An 8086-nucleotide genomic window follows, 5' to 3' on the forward strand; every position below is an offset into this window, starting at 1 on the left:
CCAGGTCAAGCACTTTGTCCCGTTATTTACTTTAATTCCAGCGACAACCGGGGCGGGGTGGGGGGGGGGGCGGGGTCTGTCCTGTTATTCTCTACATCCTTCACGCGGGGGTGACAGCTTCCAGAGCTTCCTGGGCATGTTCCCGGGAACACTGGTCCCTCTGATGCCAAAGCCTGTGGCGTGGTACCTGTCACTGGAACAGTAATCGCTCCCAGACAATGGAACAAGCCTCACCACAGAAGAGTCTACAGTCATTAAAAAAGATGTTGCCAAGACATACGTAGTCACTCAGGGATGTTTACTCAGTAGCAGAAAAGCAGGTACCAAAATATGAGCGCTTTAAGAAAATGTGTGCCTATAGGCATTTGTGGGCTTCCCAGGTGGCACGGGTGGTAAAGTATCTGCCTGCCCACACAGGAGATGCAAGAGACTCAGGTTCAACACATGGATCGGGAGGATCCCTTGGAGTAGGAAATAATGGCCCGCTCTGGTATTATTGCCTGGAAAATTCCATGGACAGAGGACCCTGGCAGGCTACAGTCCATGAGTTTGCAAAGAGTCAGATATGACTGAGCAGGAACACACACATAGGCATAGAGAGATTTGGAAGGGTATAACACCAATATGTTCCAGTAGTCATGTGTGGATGTGAGAGTTGGACTATAAAGAAAGCTGAGCACTGAAGAATTGCTGGTTTTGAACTGTGGTGTTGGAGAAGACTCTTGAGAGTCATTTGGACTGCAAGGAGATTCAACCAGTCCATTCCAAAGGAAATCAATCCTGAATATTTGTTGGAAGGATTGATGCTGAAGCTGAAGTTCCAATACTATGGTCACCTCGTTGGAAAAGACCCTGATGCTGGGAAAGATTGAAGGCAGGAGAAAGGGATGACAGAGGATGAGGTGGTTGGATGGCATCACTGACTCAATGGACATGAGTTTGACCAAGCTCTGGGAGATGGTGAAGGACAGGGAAGCCTGGCGTGCTACAGTCCATCTGGTCGCAAAGAGTTGGACAGGACTGAGCAACTGAACTGAACTGTACTGAACACCAATATGTTAGCCTTTGTTATCTCTCAGTGGTGAGGATATATTTTTTTAAAGTTTTCTTCTTTCTGTTTATGTCTAACTTCTAAAGTTAAGTAATTAAAAGAATCCAAAACTAATTTCTAATTAATATATATTGCTTTTCCAACAAGAAAAGTCACTTGTATTCTAAAGAAAAATCATACCTCTCCTTTATGAACTCTGTTGTTTTCTGTTCTTCCACAACTCTTGAAGGTGGTTTTGCTTCCTCTTTGCAGATGAGGAATCTGCCATTCTGAGAACCCGAGAGCTCACGCAGGTGCTGAACTCCGGATTCAGTCCCAGGCCTGTCTGACTCCATGGCTATACTGCCTCTGGGTAACTGCTTTGTTCATTCTCTGGGTCTCAATAATGGGCCTGGTAACTGCTGATCAGTTGTTACCAAGCCCATGAACCAGTGACGCTGCAGAGAGAATTCTGGAGCTCATTTGATTGTGTTCCAGCAGTTCTTGGGAGAGAGAATGCATCTTCTGGGGACTTGGTTGCCCTGTATTTGTTCCTGGGTGCAGATGTTCAGACATTTCAGGAGACTTCTGGGATTTGCATCATGCATTGAATTCAATCAGCTCTTCTTAACATGGGCTCACAGAAGCATGTCCAGATCTCAAAGGTGAGCGAGATAGAAGCAGTCTCATCTGGGAGCATACTTAAGTATCTTTGAATCGTCCCTAGAACTGTGGCTTCATCTGACCAACCGCATTTCTTTCAGACCCAGACTCCCACTGAACTGGGAGCAGTTTAGCAGGGGGCACAGAAGTGTCTTTCTTTGCCACCTGTTCCACATGCGTGGCTCCTCTGAATCTGGCACCTGTTTTTTTTGACAAAACCTGCCACATGCTTGCTTCCCCTTGTTCCCTTTCTCCCCAGCCGATAATTTCAAATTAGGAAGTTGTGTGTCTGAATGCCTTGTTGTAACTGTTCGAAAGGACATTTTGTGACCACAGAGGTCGGGTAAAGCATCTCTCAAAATGTTAAAAGACCTCATCTTGAGAAAAAAGAAAGATGAAAGAGAAAATCTCAGCTAGTTACCACAACCTAGCCTCTATGTAGGTCCTCAGGGAGCTGCTTCCATTTCTTTCCGGTATCTCAAACGCTGATTATAAGTCCATTCTGGAGTAAACTGAGTGTATCTCCATTGAGATCTCTTTACCTGAAACAGCATTCAATAGCATTAATATATATTGGAGTCCTTATTATGCAGCAGGCACTACAGTCTACATGTATTATAGTCTTTAGTAGACACAGCAATCCCATGAGGTGGGTGTCAATATTTCTTTTAACTGATGAAACTGAGAGGTTACATTGCTTGCCCAAGGTCACACAGCAGATTAGTGATGGGGCTGGCATTTGGATCTCAGTTTGACCTGTGTGTTTAAAACGTTTTCTACTCAGCCTCCTGATGGTTAAGTGCAGACGAAAATAAAATGCCCTGATCTTGATCACTTCCTGATTTGCAAAGATCATTAGCACTAAACTCACCAGTGCTGGGATGCTAGCTTCCTCTTTGGTGAGAGGAGAGGTGCTGGTAAGTGTTTCAGGACTGGGTCTCATGGGGCAGGGGAAAGCCCTGCTTGATAGCATTTGCCAGTTTCTGTGGTATAAATACCTCCATCAGGGTCAATTTCAGTTTGAAGTCACTGAATACAAAGTTGGAAAGAAATGCACGCCATGGGCTCTGCTGAGTCTGTGGTGGCCGGCTTCTACACAACACAGGGTGGAAGAACCAGAACCGAGCTTCTCCATGTTTTCAACAAACCATATCTCAAGACCCAAGTGGCCCATAGGGATCGCGTTGAAGTCTCTGGTCCAGACTCGTGATCCCTTACGTGGCAGTCAAATGCTTTTACAGCGGGGCCTCCGCTAACCCTTTGAACCTCCCTCCGGTTCTCTGTTCTCCACCCACACAGAGAGTCCTCCTGGAGCCTCTCTCTGTCTCTCTCTCTCCTTCCTCCTCTCGCTCTCACTCTCATGCTCACTCTCTCTCATCTTTCAAATACTGTGCCCAGGGTTCCCTTCCCCAGCTCATCTCCCCCAAAGTCTTCTAGTGTTCTTTTACCCAGTTCCTATTCTTGCTTCCTGTCTCAGCTCATGAGTCATTTTCTCAGGGAACTTTCTTTAACCCCTGACTTTGATTTGTTCTCAGTCCTCAAACATGTTTCCTTTGGCAGTACTAATCACCATTTCACAGAAATCATTTTTGTACTTTTAATATTTCTCCGCCTGGATATATCCTGACAGCTTAGCACATAGTAGGTATTCAATAATGAGTAACAGGCTTTATTTTTTCTTAACTTTTTGTTTTATACTGGAGTACAGCTGATAACAATGTTGCGATCGTTTCAGGTGGACAGCAAATGGACTCAGCCATGCATATACGTGTATCCATTTTCCCCCAAATTCCCCTCCCATCCCAGGCTGCCAGATAACACTGAGTGGAGTTCCCTGTGCTGTACAGTAGGTCCTTGTTAATCAACCATTTTAAACAGAGCAGCGTGTTCATGTTGATCTCAAACTCCCTCACTATCCCTTCCCCCCATTTTCCCCACTCAGCAACCTTAAGTTTGTTCACGAACAGACTTTTAATGTCTGAAGTTCAGGCAACACATTTCCAGATGCCTGAGACAACTCAGCCCTACTCGTGGCTCTTAGCTGACACATGGTAGTTAGTCTGCAAATGTTTATTAAGCTGTACTTGGTGTATGACTCATAATTGAAAGGCCTTAGTATCTCTTCTGAAAGTATGATTTCACAGTCATGCCTTGCTCCATAGACGGGATTTTACAATCACACCTCTTCTATTGACTCTGAGACTGATCTGCATAAATCCACATTACTGGACAAGGAGTTACACCTTTCTTCTTTCCTTCCTGCTTCCAGGATCCAGCAAGGTTGGATCAGGATCAGTGGACTTTGGAAAAGGCTGATGAGGAGGAAAAAGCTAAGAGCCAACTGGGGCTTAGGTGTTTGGAGAAGGAAGAAGCAAATTTAGGAGCCAGCCGCGGTGACTATGAGATGAGAGAGATGGAGAAAATAGATTTTAAAACTTTTTGTTCTCTTTTAGGACTGGCATCTCTTTTGGCATTTTCAAAGAGACTAAAGATTTTAAATGTTTGAAACTATTGTTGTTTTGACTGTTGTTTTTGTTGCTCTTGCTGTTTTAATGCAATTCCAGGCAGGCCTCAAAACAAGGACAGAAAGCCCATTTTTCTATATGGGAGTATTCGGTTCGGTTCAGTTCAGTCGCTCTGCTGTGTTTGACTCTTTGCAACCCCATGAATTGCAGCATGCCAGGCCTCCCTGTCCATCACCAACTCCTGGAGTTCACTCAAACTCACATCCATCGAGTCAGTGATGCCATCCAGCCATCTCATCCTCTGTCATCCCTTTTTCCTCCTGCCCCCAATCCCTCCCAGCATCAGAGTCTTTCCCAATGAGTCAACTCTTTGCATGAGGTGGCCAAAGTACTGGAGTTTCAGCTTTAGCATCATTCCTTCCAAAGAACACTCAGGGCTGATCTCCTTCAGAATGGACTGGTTGGATCTCCTTGCAGTCCAAGGGACTCTCAAGAGTCTTCTCCAGCATCACAGTTCAAAAGCATCAATTCTTCGGCACTCAGCTTTCTACACCCTCCAACTCTCACATCCATACATAACTACTGGAAAAACCATAGCCTTAACTAGACGGACCTTTGTTGGCAAAGTAATGTCTCTGCTTTTTAATATGCTGTCTAGGTTGGTAATAATTTTCCTTCCAAGGAGTAAGCGTCTTTTAATGGTAGTATTACTTAAAACATTTTTTAATGGTAGGAACAGAAACCCCAAACTATCTTAAGCCAAAAGGAAATTCTGCAGGCTCACCAGATTGGGAAATTCAAGAATGGATGTGGCTTTGAGAAGGCTCTGGCAGAAAAAGATTCTGATTGGCTTGGCTTGGGTCAGGTGCCATTCCCTGAGCCAACCAGTGTGGTCAGGATCAGTTCAGTCACTCAGTCGTGTCTAACTGTTTGCGATCCCATGGACTGCAGCACGCCATGCTTCCCTGTCCATCACCGACTCCTGGAGCTTGCTCAAACTCATGTCTATTGAGTCAGTGATGCCATCCAACCATCTCATCCTCTGTCGTCCCTTTCTCCTGCCCTCAATCTTTCTCAGCATCAGGGTCTTTTCAAATGAGTCAGCTCTTTGCATCAGCTGGCCAAAGTATTGGAGTTTCAACTTCAACATCAGTCCTTCCAATGAACACTCAGGACTGATCTCCTTTAGGATGGACTGGTTGGATCTCCTTACAGTCCAAGGGACTCTCAAGAGTCTTCTCCAACACCACAGTTCAAAAGCATCAGTTCTTTGGCACACAGCTACAAAACAACAGGGATGGGGTGGTGGTTGGCAATGGGACTCATGGGGCAGTCTAATTGACTAGTCTGGGTAGTGTGCCCTCCCCTGGGGTGTGAGGCCTGAATGGAACACCCTGGTGCCACCAGTTAGTAGCAAGACTTTACTATAAAAAACTAGAATGTGCTCAGTGTATAAAATTAGAAAGGAAATTTTAAAAATATAGCCCCCTCCCTAAAGAGACTCATTGTTGCCATTTATGTGTCTATCTTTGATTTATGTGTATATAGATAGTATTTTTATACACATTTTGATACTAATTTTTCTCTTACCATTATATGATGAACATGTCATTTAAAACATTAAAAAAATCAACAATCCCAGTAAAAAAATTAAAAATAAAAACCATATTTTTTAAAATCTTGATTTTTTTTTTTGGAACTGCTTTCAGAAAAGTTGTACCAATTTGGGTTGCTCTGGGTACGCTTGGGCTTTGGATGGGTACGCTTTGAAAGGAGCAGCATGGCCCTCATCCACTCTGGTCTCTAAGGATTGGAAGACTATATCTAGGAGAGAGTTCCTTTGAGAGGGTTGTCAAAGGAGCCCCAGGTACCATCTCCACTGGCTCTTCAAGCCACTGGGAAAGCCCCTTCAAGCTCACAGTTCAGTTCAGTCGCTCAGTCATGTCGGACTCTTTGTGACCCCATGGACTGCGGCACGCCAGACTTCCCTGTCCATCACCAACTCCCAGAGCTTGCTCAAACTCATGTCCATCGAGTCAGTGATGCCATCCAACCATCTCATCCTCTGCCATCCCCTTCTCCTCCCGACTTCAGTCTTTCCCAGCATCAAGGTCTTTTCTAGTGAGTCAGTTCTTGGCATCAGGTGGCCAAAGTATTAGAGTTTCAGCTTCAGCATCAGTCCTTCCAATGAATATTCAGGAGTGATTTCCTTTAGGATTGACTGGTTGGATCTCCTTGCAGTCCAAGGGACTCTCAAGAGTCTTCTCCAACATCACAGTTCAAAAGCATCAATTCTTTGGCACTCAGCTTTCCTTACAGTCCAACTCTCACATCCATACATGACTACTGGGAAAACCATAGCCTTAACTAGACAGACCTTTGTTGGCAAAGTAATGTCTCTGCTTTTTAATATGCTGTCTAGGTTGGTCATAGCTTTTCTTCCAATGAGCAAGCATCTTTTAATTTCATGGCTGCAGTCACCATCTGCCTTGAGTTTGGAGCCCCCCAAAATAAAGTCAGCCACTGTTTCCACTGTTTCTCCATCTATTTGCCATGAAGTGATGGGACCAGGTGCCGTGATTTTTGTTTTCTAAATGTCGAGCTTTAAGCCAACTCTTTCGCTCTCCTCTTTCACTTTCATCAAGAGCCTCTTTAGTTCTTCTTCACTTTCTGCCATAAAGGTGGTATCATCTGCATATCTGAGGTTATTGAGATTTCTCCCAGCAATCTTGATTTCAGCTTGTGTTTCATCCAGCCTAGCGTTTCTCATGATATACTCCACAAGTAAGTTAAATAAGCAGGGTGACAATATACAGCCTTGACGGACTCCTTTTCCTATTTGGAACCAATCTGTTGTTCCATGTCCAGTTCTAACTGTTGCTTCCTGACCTGCATACAGATATCATAGGAGGCAGGTCAGGTGGTCTGGTATTCCCATTTCTTTTAGAATTTTCCAGAGTTTATTGTGATCCACACAAAGGCATAGTCAATAAAGCAGAAATAGATGTTTTTCTGGAACTCTCTTGCTTTTTCAGTGATCCAGCAGATGTTGGCCATTTGATCTCTGGTTCCTCTGCCTTTTCTAAATCCAGCTTGAACATCAGGAAGTTCATGGTTCACGTATTGTTGAAGCTTGGCTTGGAGAATTTTGAGCATTACTTTACTAGTGTGTGAGATAAGTGCAATTGTGCGGTAGTTTGAGCATTCTTTGGCATTGCCTTTCTTTGGGATTGCAATGAAAACTTTTCCAGTCCTGTGGCCACTGCTGTTTTCCGTATTTGCTAGCATATTGAGTGCAGCACTTTCAAAGCATCATATTTTAGGATTTGAAATAACTCAACTGGAATTCCATCACCTCCACTAGCTTTGTTCATAGTGACGCTTCCTAAGGCCCACTTGACTTCACATTCCAGGATGTTTGGCTCTAGGTGAGTGATCACACCATCGTGATTATCTGGGTCGTGAAGATCTTTTTTGTACAGTTCTTCTGTGTATTCTTGCCACCTCTTCTTAATATCTTCTGCTTCTGTTAGGTCCATACCAGTTCTGTCCTTTATTGAGCCCATCTTTGCATGAAATGTTCCCTTGGTATCTCTAATTTTCTTGAAGATATCTCTAATCTTTCCCAATCTATTGTTTTCCTCTATTTTTTTGCACTGATCATTGAGGAAGACTTTCTTATCTCTCCTTGCTATTCTTTGGAACTCTGCATTCAAATGGGTTCAAATATGCATTCAATATCTTCCCTGTTCTTTGCTTTTTGCTTCTCTTCTTTTTACAGCTACTTGTAAGGCCTCCTCAGACAGCTTTTTTGTATTTCTTTGTCTCGGGGATAGTCTTGCTTCCTGTCTCCTGTACAATGTCATGAACCTCCATCCATAGTTCATCAGGCACTCTATCATCTAATCCCTTAAATCTATTTCTCACT

The sequence above is a fragment of the Oryx dammah genome, unplaced genomic scaffold (assembly GCF_014754425.2).
Source record: "Oryx dammah isolate SB20612 unplaced genomic scaffold, SCBI_Odam_1.1 HiC_scaffold_27, whole genome shotgun sequence".
NCBI lineage: Eukaryota > Metazoa > Chordata > Mammalia > Artiodactyla > Bovidae > Oryx > Oryx dammah.